This window comes from Gallinula chloropus, assembly GCF_964237585.1.
Source record: "Gallinula chloropus genome assembly, chromosome: 1".
Classification (NCBI taxonomy): domain Eukaryota; kingdom Metazoa; phylum Chordata; class Aves; order Gruiformes; family Rallidae; genus Gallinula; species Gallinula chloropus.
Genome location: NC_140085.1, coordinates 131,040,134 through 131,052,441, shown reverse-complemented (window position 1 = coordinate 131,052,441; position 12,308 = coordinate 131,040,134). Strand labels below are relative to the sequence as shown.

Sequence of the window (12,308 nt, the reverse complement as noted above, 5' to 3'; positions counted from 1 at the left end):
ACAGAAATTCCAGTTTAAAACTCCAGGAACAGCAAAAAAAAATGAACGCACACAAACACACAAAATCTGCCAACAAAGCACGTCTGGTCCTGGCCACCTCCATCACCCCAAACATTCACCTCTGAAATTATAGCCCCAGTCCCTTCACCTGTTCACTCCACAGCAGTCTGATTTCTGACACTCGCGCTGTATTGCTTTACATTCAGGACACTGAGGTCACAGAAAGTGCTTTGTACCATGAAGAAATTATCTCCAGCTGACTGAAAGCTTTCTGCAACTGCATATTGCATCCAGTGTTTGCGACCACTGATCCATTATTCGCAAAGGGGACAAATTGGCTGAAGATTTAACCTGCCTTCACCAAAAGGAAGCAGGATGGTATGGAAGATTTCCATCCAGTTTCTTTTTTTCTCTTTTTTTTTTTGTTTTGTTTTTTGGGGGATGAAGGTGGTTGGTTTGTTTTTATGACTGTCCTTATGGTTGTTGTTACCCGTCTGCTCTTGCTGCGACACGCAAAGCCTGTGCAGCTAACGCCACTCGGCGTGACCGGGTTATTTTCACGGGATGCTGCAAGAGGGTCCCTCTATCCTATTTCATTAAAAGGCAGAGCATTTTATGGCTTCCCTGCTCCAGCCGCCACGATACGGTGCCAGGTGCTGTAGCTTATTCCCCCCTCCTTCCTTTGCCTGCAGAAGCAAACCGGCTCAGATCTGCAGAAGTCACAGGTAGGACATCAATCAAAACCACAGTGGGGATCCACACGCAGCTCCTGGAGCAGGGAGCTGTTGGAAGAGTGTACGAGATCATTATTTTACCTGTGCACTGAGTAAACCCACTACAGATGAGAATCTAGGGAAGTGGGATAAAAAGCATTGCATAATCAAAACCTAATGTTAGCAGTGGTTTTCTGTAAAAACCTTTGCTCTCACAGGTTGAGTTGCTGCCCCTTTCTCTGCAAGGGCTAGGGGCTAAGTGTGTGGAATGTATTCCGTTTACATTGCATGTTAATGCATACACACGTGCATACATGTGCATTTAAACGTGGGCATACACGAAGGCAGCGATCTTCTACAAATGTGTCTTTCCTAGGACCACTAAATACCTTGGTGTGAGATGAGATATTTTCTTTAAATGATCATAAAAGGTGTCCCTAGAATGTCATCGCTTATTTTATTTTCCCAGCTTGCCCCACAGTTCACTTCAGACTGAAACTAATTTAAATTACTTTGTAGCTCCCAGCAATAAAAGGAATTTAGTAATTTGCAGTTCATTTGCCCTTGCTATTCTTGGAAATGTTATTTGAGGTTGTCCAATCCTTTGCATTAGGAAATGTGCAGAGCGCAAGTAGCAGTCGTGTCATGCCTGGCAGATTTCGCCAAGGAAACTCTTGGTTCTTGCAGCTTTGAAATTCTGGGGTAATTGACATGTGCTCCATTCCCACAGAATAGCTGCGTTCTTGGTCACTGCCTGGCTGTGGATGAGTTTAGCGAACATTGTATTTCCCAAGTGGTTGTTAAGCTAACTTAATTAGGGAAGTGCCTTTATCCCAGGCCGGACAAAGGCTGCTCTTGACAGAGCACTGTTGAGAAAGCAACTCCAAGGTGAAGTGTCTCGGAAATAGATGTGTGGAGGTGTCTTCTCCCTGGCCCAGAGCTTCTGGTGGGATGAAATCTTGGAAGGAATAAAGTTTAAAAAAATAAAAAAAAGACCTTCCTAACCTTCCCAGATGCTAAAGAAACATGACCCAAGTGTAAGCAGCATCTCTTCACCTGGGAGCAGCCTGAGAGGGGAGCGTAGTGGGACCCCCTTGGACCCCCACCACTCCCAGCTGGCAGCCTGGCAGGAGGGAGGCAAGGAGGCCAGCAAGCCCTGCCAACGACCCTGAGATGTGCTGGAGATGTCCCCACTGTCCTCCATTGCACCAGGGAGGTTCAGGAGACATGCACACTGTACCCCATTGCCCCATGGGCGTTCAGGCTGCCGTGGGCTCTTCCCATACCTATGTCCCATGGCAGCTCATGATGGGTGTCGTCTGCACATCAGCACACCCACCAGAGAAGATTTAGGTCACTGCTGGGGCAAAAGAGTTTTGTCTGGGGCACTGTCAGCTCTGCTTTGCTCTGCGTGGGACCCCCATAGCTGCCACTGGAGCCCCATGCCTCCGCCACCACATAAATCATCATTATTATTGGGCCTCGCAAGAGTAACAGGAGGGCAGAATGCTTCTGCTTAGAAATCCAGCTTCAGTGCTAATAAAAGGGAGGAGATAAAACAGTGTTGTACTAATGAGATCCTAACACTAATGGCTGCAAACAAACGACTGATGTTGTACATAAAACAGCGTTAGAAAGAAAGCATCGCTCTGGATATATTAGCTGCTTCGGCGTGTGCCGTAGGGTTCTTCCCATCATCGCTCTTGATTATTCAGTGTAAAAGCATGGGAGGAAAATGTGTGTGTCTGTGAGGCAGCACTTTGATACTGGGCTTGTTCTTAAAGTGAAGGTCTCTTACCCAGCCCAGCAAGAGCTTTGTACTCTCTAGCTTCCCGAAATTTATTGGGAAATAAAGGCCCAGTTCTCACAGCGTCCATAAAGAAAACAGACATGTTTTCTCTCCTTTTTGCCTTAATCATATTTTGGTACGTTAGTTGCTCTCGAGCCCTAACTCAGCAAAGCACTGAGCGTGCCAGCCCCCCTCGCCTGTGCCAAGCACAGGATCGGGAGGTTGAGGCTGCTGGCAGCCGTGGGGCACGGCGCTTTGGGCACTGTGTCCACGCCACTGCTCAGACTGACAAATGCTCCAGAGCTCAGCCCACTTTCTTGTTATGAAGAGAAACCTGTTCCTCCATGGGAAATTTCATCTGTGCCTTCAATTTGATGCCTAATCTGGCAGCTCTGTGACCTGCAGCAGTGATAATCTGGACATTAGGATTTTTCAGGGTGAGTCTTAGTCTTGCAGATTGAATATTCCCCTATACTGATAAACATGGGTGCAGGGAAAAGGGGAGAGAGGGAGGGAGGGAGGGAGGGAGGGAGGGAGGGAGGGAGGGAGGGAGGGAGGGAGGGAGGAAAAAATCTACGGAATGAAGTTAACCATAGACTTAAGGATGTTTTTCTAGAGAAAGAGGAGGTCTACTGTAACATAGTGCATTGCAACTTTTGCTTTCAGGTGAATTTTGAAGCAGATAAAGCTGCTATTCCTCCTTATTGTTTTGGCCTTGTTACAGATTCCATCTCAAGAGCTCTCCCAAGGCTGTGAGTCTCCACGCTGCCCATTGGTTGCAGTTCCTGAGTGTCCAGCATTTCCCTCACGTTACTGGAAACCATAGGCTTGTACCTTCCCATGGTGTAATGTAACTGGGGACCAAGACTTCAAAAAAACAAGGAATGGCATTAAAACAACTGTTGTGGATTGGTTTAATTTAATTTTCCCCCACACAGCCCAGCAGCAACATATGGTGTTCAGTGAGATCCTGCTGCTTGGCAGCTGGGCTGACCGAGACATAAGAAGGTCAGGCACCTTGCAAAAGGCACAGTGCATCAGTGGATTGGACTGGGGGAGAAAAGCCAAACTTCAGGCCCGGTTCCCTCCCTGTATTGCTGTTGGCTCCAAGGGCTTAGTCCTTGGGATGGATCCCAGCTACCGAAACCACAAATGAGACCTTGCCATGGATAGAAGAGAACTTCAGGTGCCAAAACTAGAGCATTTTATCAGTGTTGCCATTTCCATAATAAGCAATAAATGTACCAGCTCACAACAAGCCTGTGATAAGGATTTTGTGGGATGTTATCCACCTGTGGGGTGTAGGGCTTGAGGGAACTGGTAAATCACATAGGCTGGCTTCCTGGGGGTTGTCAGCTACGGCACCCCCAAAACTTCCACCGAAACTGAAGATCCTGGTAAGGCCATGGAGTTCAGACCCAAGGAACAAAAACCCATGTCACTGGTAGAGGGCACCCAGTGCCCACTTGCCTCGAGTCCCTCAGGGGTGTGGGTCTTCCTGGGCACTACACACCCCCCAGTGATGTCCTCAGCTGGACCAGCCTCAGGCTGTGAGGCACCGCTGGGGGCTTGGGTTTCACTTGGTCTGCTCCTCTCCTGTTTGATTTGTTACTTCCATGTCCTTGAAAAAATCCCTCCCCCACCCGTGATGCTCGCCTCACTTGTGTTTACAGGTCTGGGCACAGTCACGGTTACCTAAGCAAAGCCAATGCTCAGTCAGAACCCCCCAGAGAGGAAAACCGTTTTGGGGATGTGCTCTGAATGTCAAGGGCATTGTATCCCAGCTGAGAGGAAACATTTATTATCTGACTTTGGCACTTTCAGACAATTGGAGCCAGTTAAACGAGTACTGTGTGGGGTCATCTGCTTAGATTACATGCTCAGCTTATCCTAGTAATGTGCCTTGGCAGATAAGTATCTGATCTCCCTTAGCTGGACAGTTTCTAGTTGCATGGCAAAGTACCTTAGCAAGTGTGTTTTACACGATCCTGACATACTTTGCCAGTAAATTTACTTTTTATTAGCGTTCCTCCTTGCTGCCCTGCACACATCTGTTTCCTGGATCTCTCCCAGGAGTAAAATGTGTACCTGTTGAATAAGGGATTCCCAAAAATCAGTGGGTAACAGGCATTCAAAGGTGATGCTGAGCAGAGGAGGTAGCACAAGTGAGGGCCCCAGGGACTCATGGTGCTGAGCCACCCGAGTTGCCTTCCTCTCCCTGACCCACTATGTGCAACTGCCTGGAAAAAAATCACTTAAAAGATGGTTTTCCCTCTTAGGCACCTGGCGTCTTCAGACAGGTGCTGGCTGGCACCTTCTTTTTATTTATGGTAACTTGCTCGACACCTCACCCCACACAGCTCCAAGCTCTGTGGAGGTCAGGCCAAGAGGCACATGTGCTCTGATGCCTTCCTGCATTGCATCTTAAAAATATAAACACCCCACTTTGAACAGTATACCTTGTTCTTTGGCGCCAAACTGGGAGCTGCGGCAGAAGGAGTATCTATAGCGTTAATTCCGTGCCAGTATAATAGAAGTGTGAAGGTAAGAGAGGAGAGTAAGTTGGGATTCGGTTTCCAACTTAAAAGTCCAGAAGCTGCTCAGGGTGTGGGTGGCTACAGGTGAGCCTGGAGTTTAAGCTCCTGGAGCAGCCAGCGTACATCTGGTGAATCCTGCCCTGGGGCCCGGGGATGTATTCGGCTGATAAAACATGGGTGTTTCTGCAGAAGCCTCTGGGGTCAGTGACGGTCTGTTGCCTGTCTGCAGGTGCCTGGAGTGGTCTGAGCTGCAGGGGGATGTCCCACCAAGTCCTCATGGACATTGCTCTCCCCAGATGCTGCCAGCACAGCTGCCAGTTGAGCAGAACCCACCGAGCATTGCCAGGGGCACCTCTGCACACTCTCCCCTCTGCCCCACTGCCCGCCCACAGCCGCACAAACATCCCTCAGCTGCCACTCGTGGACCTGAAGGAACAAGATTTCATACGACTATTGAGCTTCGGCTCAGAGACTGCCACCTGACCTCTATAAACAGCACTGCCACGTTGTAAGCCTCACGAAAGAATATTAATGAAGTACTTTTCCTAGCGAATGGTTTCCTTACTCAGCAGCCTGCCTTGTAACTCAGGGAGCACATATCGCAGGGCAGAGGCTTACACTCACGCACCGTGACTTCCACATCGCTGACCGTGGTGGGGTTGGGTTTTTTTCTGGTGAACTGTTAATAAAGCACTACCACAGAAAAAGCAAATTCATTCAGTCTATGTAATTTCTGAATTTACCTTAGCTTGAGCAACAAGGACTGGTAAGAGCTACTTGCTTTTCCTACTCCAATTAACTTTCAGGTTTTAATGAGCTAGTGCTCGAGTGCAGTCAGGGCAAGGTTATGAGAATTAAAAGACTTGCAAGACATTTGTGGTCTCAATTGTTGGTGCTGTTATTTTTAAAGCTCACTTTAATATCTTCTCTGATAAACGCTTGGGTCTTCTATTTTTTTCTGGGGCTGAGAAAGGCTGGGGAAATTGTGCTGTTTTCAGATCTGGAGGCTGTCAGCTAGGCCTCCAGTGACATCCCCTTCCACTCTCCCTTTCTTGTGGTTTCCCACTGCACGGTGCTGAAATACAGTGTTTTGTTACCTATTGAAGTGTCACTCTCCGCAATATTGTGAAGCTATTAAATTCTGCCGGATCATCCTTTGTGAACAAGGGGATGTTGACAGAGCCGCAGCCCCATCCTTCAGCTATTATCTGGTGTTCAGCGCCCTCCAATTAGTATGCACAATAAATCTAGTCCAAGACCCCCCACTGCTTTATGTCATTTCTGTATTAACCTCACTGCTTCCCAACGTGTTCCTATTATTAAGCCATTTAAAGACTTCCCTTCGTTCACTTAGCAGCGCTATGTCTCATTTTCCTTCTTTCATCTATTTGCATACATTTCCAAAGGTTCACTTGACATGGCTTCAGTTGTTGTTGGTTATTTTTTTTAATTAAAGATTATTTCCAATATATTTTCTTTGCTCCATCCTCCTTATGTGTATTATCCTCCTTATCTCTGCGAGATTTTAATGACTGCGTTGAGAACAGATTGGTTTTCATTTTGTGTGTTCAAAAAGCCAACCATTTAAGGCTGCCTTGGTAATTTCCAGGCTAAAACTGAGTTTTGAGACACTTTTTCTCAATGAAAAACACAAAAAATGTTAAGGTGTTTCATTATGTCATCCCTTGTGCAGTTCTTACCCTGTGGCTCTGGCAGGTGATGGAGTTGGGAGTGTGGTCCCTTCGCTGTGCAGCCTCAAAGGAAGGTAGTGCTTCTTAGCTGGGCGGGAAGGATGGAGGTGGGCAGCACAGATCCAACGATGGAGTATAGGATTTGGGGTCGAGGAAGGCTGAAAAGTACTTGTTCAACTCTACCTGCAACTATGATATTGTAGAAAAGCACTGGTGGAGAAGCCAGAGGATAGCCATTGGATTTCTGTGAATTGGCTGGACCTGGCCTTGCTGGTATTTTGCATCGCTTCCTTGTTTTAAGTGAAGGCTGAGGAAGCTGGGCTTTTTCAGCCTGGAGAAGAGAGTTTCAAGTTTCCCCAGTGCCCATGGGAAGGTCATCAGGAGGGAGCCAGGCTTTCTGCGATGGTGTACAGTGGGCAGGCAAGACTTGAAACAGGAGGGTCAGTCTGGGTATAAGAAGAGACATGTAAGACATATAAGACGTATAAGACAGCCAGGCGGTGGAGCAGACTGCCCCACAAGGTTGTGTTGGCTCTGTTCTTGGAGGTTTTGAAGACCAAGCCCTGAGGAGCATGGTTTGACCCCAGAGCTGGTCCAGCTTTGGGGTAGAGACTTCCTGAGGTCCCTGACAACCTGAATAATTACCCCATGAGCCTGTAAGAAATGAAAAGCTGGGTTTAACTGGGATCCAGACACCAGGTGGGTCACTTAGTGCTGTTTCAAGGTGGTAAGAGCAGTGAGGGGCCAGGTGCTAATCATATCTCAGCATCTGTTCAGTCCCTGCCCCCATGTACCCCAAGCTGGGGATGGGGAGGCAGCAGTTTGTTATCACACACCAAAAGACACAGGCCTGCTCAGCTGGGGTGACACATGCCTGTGGTGCAGGGGGTGGCTGAGCCTTGCCAGGTTCTTTGCTGTCATGCAACCAAAAAAGATCTTCCTCAAGGAGGGTTGTGGGGAAGAAAAACCCAGGAGATAATGCTCCCATCTTTCTTCTCCACAAAGGAGCAGAGTGGAAAGGAAAAGTGTTTGACCCCACAGTGGCAGCTTGTGGGTAAGAGGGAATATGCTTTTGTCCCTTTTTTTCTTAACTACCTTTCTCCAAGGCTGTGCACCCTTTCAGTGTGCTGTATGTTAAAAAAATCCGTGAATAACCAGGGAACAGGAGAAAATAATTGGAAAAATAAACTCTGCGGCAAATTCTCCCCACGTTCTGAGCACATTAATGCAAGAATGTTCAAAAATATTAAACTAAGGGAAACCCCAAGGAAAGGTATATAAAGGATAAATTATGTATCTGCTGCTCCTTTTTATCATTTCTGGCAGAGGAATGAGGAACCAGGAACATTTAGAAAATTCTCCACCTATTTCTTTGCAGGGCAGGCTGGGTACTACACCATTGCTGTATATCCAGCGTGTCAAACCCCCGGCGTTTCGCTGTCTGGAGCTCAAGAAATACCTTTCGTTCCCCTTATCAGTAAAAAAGCTGATTTTACTACCGAATAAACTACTCCTAGGGTAAGGAGCACAATGCAACACCGAAAGAAAGCCCTTTATGTGGATTTCTACATCCTAATCTAAACTCTCACATCAGAGGTGATTTTGAACTCCTGTATCAGAAGCACGAAGGTGGGCCTGGCTCTCTTTGTGCTCCCAGTTTTCAACCTAGATACTAGTTTATTTTAGATTTGAGGTGTTTGTGGAAAGTATTTCCCAAGGCTTAAATGGGAAATGAACATCTTTCCTCCACCCTGGTGATGCTCCAGGGCCTTGAAGACATCCCAGGAGAGCTCCAGGAACTCCTGCCACTGTCCCCCTTTACTGCCCTGACTGAAGGACCTCAGTGGAGGCTCTGGTTTTCAGAGGCTCAGTTGGAAACAACAATACCAAAATGAGATATTTTTCATCCGCTCCCTCCTTGCACACAGCTCCATGCTCAAAGCCACAGCCCTAAAACTGCCATGACAGCACCAACTTTGTTAGATCAGCCAACCTGCAGTTCCAATAAAAAAAACAGGGAGATCAATTAAACCTTGGTTTTCTGGTCATTTTTCTGACCTGCTAATTGGAAAGGTGATAGAGAAGCTACTACATCCACAACTGGAATGGAAGTGACCTCAGCTTGTGGGACCCAAGTAGGGGCTGGGCATTAACCAGCTGCTGGTGGAAATATCTGGTTCTCCAGGCAGATGTTACCCTGGCTCCTTCCCCACCTGCCTGCCTGCAGCACCAACCCTGGCGCTCTCTGCGCTGTTTAAAGGGTGATCCGGCGAGCACAAGGGAACATCTGACACAACAGAGAAGAAAAAAGGAGGAAATAGGCAATTGTAAGGGACTTAAATAACTCCACTGGGAAATCTGTTCACTTCCAAGTGGCTCTGAACATCCCTTGCAACATCCCTTGTGCTGCAGCCACATCCCTGTGGAGCAGGGAAAGGCTGGCTGCCTTTTCCCAACCTGCCCTTCCAGGCGTCTCTGTGCTCCACGCAGAGAAGGGGAAGAGCAACTGCCTTCCTTTCCCCAGCAGCTCATGTTCTTTTTTTATTCTAGATGATTAAAATAAAATAGCATTTCCACCAGCTGTGGTAATCTGCTTGAGAAACAGATGTTTCTTAAAGGAGATGGAAGCAGCTTAAACATCTATGATGGGCTGATTCTTAATTCCCTGACCGAGAGATGAAATTATCTTCATGTAACTTTGAAGAGGACATGGTATTTGTCTCCCTGGGCAGGCAGCACTCTGCAGTAAGCCCCTGAGTAGGTCTGAGTCTTTGAAAGAATTATATCCCTTGGGGGACAATGCCCCTGGTTTATCTACTTTTAAAAAAAAGTCATTTCACAGAATTAATTGATTATGGAAATTGTTTAAAGTATTGAAGACGCTGTTTTGGTGACCAATGGGAGCTTACTGTGAATATTCCAAGCCAACTTTCTCAACCTGCTTTTCTCCATTTTGCCGCTGGCTTCTAAGAGCATCTGGCCACTGTAGGGGTGTAAGTGCAAAGAAAAGTGGTATGTGCAATCACATCACTATAAAAATACATGTCAGGCTAATGCATTTTAAAAAATAATCCTATTTGTATATGGAAGCTATAGCTATCTCAGGAAAGTGTCTGGTATTTTTAATGTTACAAATTTATTGTCCTTTTGCAGAAGTTGTGTGCACTGTTGCCATCAAACACTGCCAGGCTTGTTCTCAGCACCGCTTTCTGGCAACATAAATCCCTGTCTGTGTGGGATGAATCCCATTTGATCCACCTCCATCAGGCACATGAAGAGGAATGATCTCTGGTTGTGAAGCAGAACCTAAATAAAATGAAAAAACATTTGTTGTTTTGTAACCAACTTAAATACACACGTGCGTAACATGGGGAACAAAAGGATCCTGTGAAAGACGTGTAAGAGGCAGATACAGCTGAATAATACGTCCTCTTCCCATCTAGATTTATCCCAGTATTGCCTACATGATATCTATGTGAAGGTGATGGAGTTGCCCACCCCGTGACTCCCCAGCGGGGTCTGACTTTCAGCGGTTTGGGACCGGCACAACCTTTATCCATCCCTTTAAAGTAATTAGGAGAGCATTCTTTCCCCAAGGAGCTCTGGCGGGGTGGGTGGCTGCGCTGCAGACCAAGTCCTTCCTATTCCATCATATCTGAAAGTGTCTCAGGTGTGTGCTGTGTGATTAATAGCACCTTAGAGATGGCTGATGATGTTATAATTTGAAATGGGGAAAAAAAATTCCTCCTTTACTGCCTCTTTCCCTTTTATTTTGTTGGTGGGACTGATACTTTTTGACTGGCCAGCTGCTCTAGCTCCGGCCTCACTCAGTGGTACAGAGAGATGGGACCCATTTCTCTCCCTGGTACACCCACCACATCCTCCTGGGAACACCCTGCAATGCTGCTCACGTGGGCTCAGCCTCCACTGTGGGAAGCCATTGGGTTGCACAGGCATGGGCAGTGAAGTGATTCTGGGATGGTCAAGCAGGGAGGAAATGCAGGCAGGAGACCAGGTGGCACCATGGGCTCATGGGAGCTGTTGTCCCAGACCCCTACCAGCACCAAGAGGTAGCAGTGCCCTTGACTTGCCTACGGGGACAAGGGGACAAAGGGTCTCCCCCAGTGTCTGTTTCCAGCATCCAGAAAAGACGGTGGAAAGACACGTTACTTCACACTGGTTCACACTGGATTGGGCTTTGGGTTTGTTTTTTTTCCTTCATTTTTCTCTTTAAGGGTCAGTTCTGTACATGCAGCTTCCAGCTGGACATGGCAGGAAGATCTCTAGACAGAGGGGTCTGCAGCTCCATATTGCCTCAGAAAACAGCCTGCTGCGATCCCATCAGGCTGTCTCCTCTGCCCTCTGCCCTGGCATCCCGAAGACAAAACAGACAGCCTCAAGGTCTCCATGATCCCTAGTGCCTTGGCCCAGTGTACCCAAAACATGACTGCAGCTGTGTGGGACTTGTGCCCAGTGATGTCAGTCCCCTGATGTGCCCAAGCAGAGGAGACACTGCAGTTTGCACCCGCTTTTGCCGCACCAGCCGTGCGGCTGGGAGGCACTCCTCTCACCCGCCATTTCAACCCACCCCTAAAGCACCGAGATAAGGACAGCTATCAAACACGATGCACTCCGCAGAGCCGAGCAAGCTGTCTCTTCTCAACTCATCTGGGCAAAAGGGAGACTTTCCTCCATCCTTTTGTGTCTGAGGCTGCAGTACCAGATCCCACGGGCAACTAAGGAATCTTTTTTTTTTTTTTTTCTTTTTTCATGCACACGGTGTATTTCTGTGGCCTGAACTTTCCTCCTCTGAACACAGCCTGACGAGGGCATTAAAAGGGGGGAAAAGAAAAAAAACCCAAAAAAATCCCAACACAAAACACTCTCCCACCCACATAGCTCTCTCTTCCCCGGAGAGCAGATAAGAGAAAGAGCAAACCACATGTGACAGATGTTAGTTATGTCGCTGAATGCACCGCTGGCAGGAGCCGCGGTGAAAGGGCAGTCAGAGAACCCCTACAATATTGCTGCCTTAATAGTTCCAGGTTCCAGGGGAAGATGCTATTCTATACTCTTGGTATACACATAACTTGCGATTGGTTTTTTCTTCTGCTGTTAGTGTCAAGGGAAATTGATTTTACAGATTATTAAGATGCTATTTATTTGCAGAAAATCTATTTTTAAATAGCAGTTTGTCATTTTATTGAGCAATCTACGGCCATTTCTATTTTGGCTGTTTACGTTGTGTGCCCAAACAGGACTTAGCAATTTCCTAACTTGCATGATATTCTGTGCAAGGGTGTATTTTGGTTTCTGCTGCTGTGTCAGGCTAATGCCTCTGTTGCTATGGTAATGGTGATGTTTGAGTCTGCTTTGTCACCTTTGTCCTGCTTTTTTTTTTTTTTAAACACAAATTCATGCTGCAGAGGCCCGAAAAGCAGGCAGAGGGTTTGTCACAGGAGCTCAGTCCCATCTCTTGTTTATTTATTTATAATGGATTATAAAGCAGTGTGGCAATTTCATAGATGAATAAAGTTTAAAGCCAGCAGAGCTCATCGGACCTGCTGAAGCCAGCCTC

General features: G+C 47.1%; 1 long non-coding RNA gene across 1 annotated transcript; it reads left to right on the top strand.

Moving 5' to 3' along the window:
- Positions 1-253: 253 nt before the first annotated feature.
- On the top strand, positions 254-3,343 carry LOC311196020. Its single transcript, XR_014617552.1, has 3 exons — positions 254-378; positions 693-725; positions 3,227-3,343. It is a non-coding gene; the product is annotated as an uncharacterized lncRNA (long non-coding RNA).
- The last annotated feature ends 8,965 nt before the right edge of the window (positions 3,344-12,308 follow it).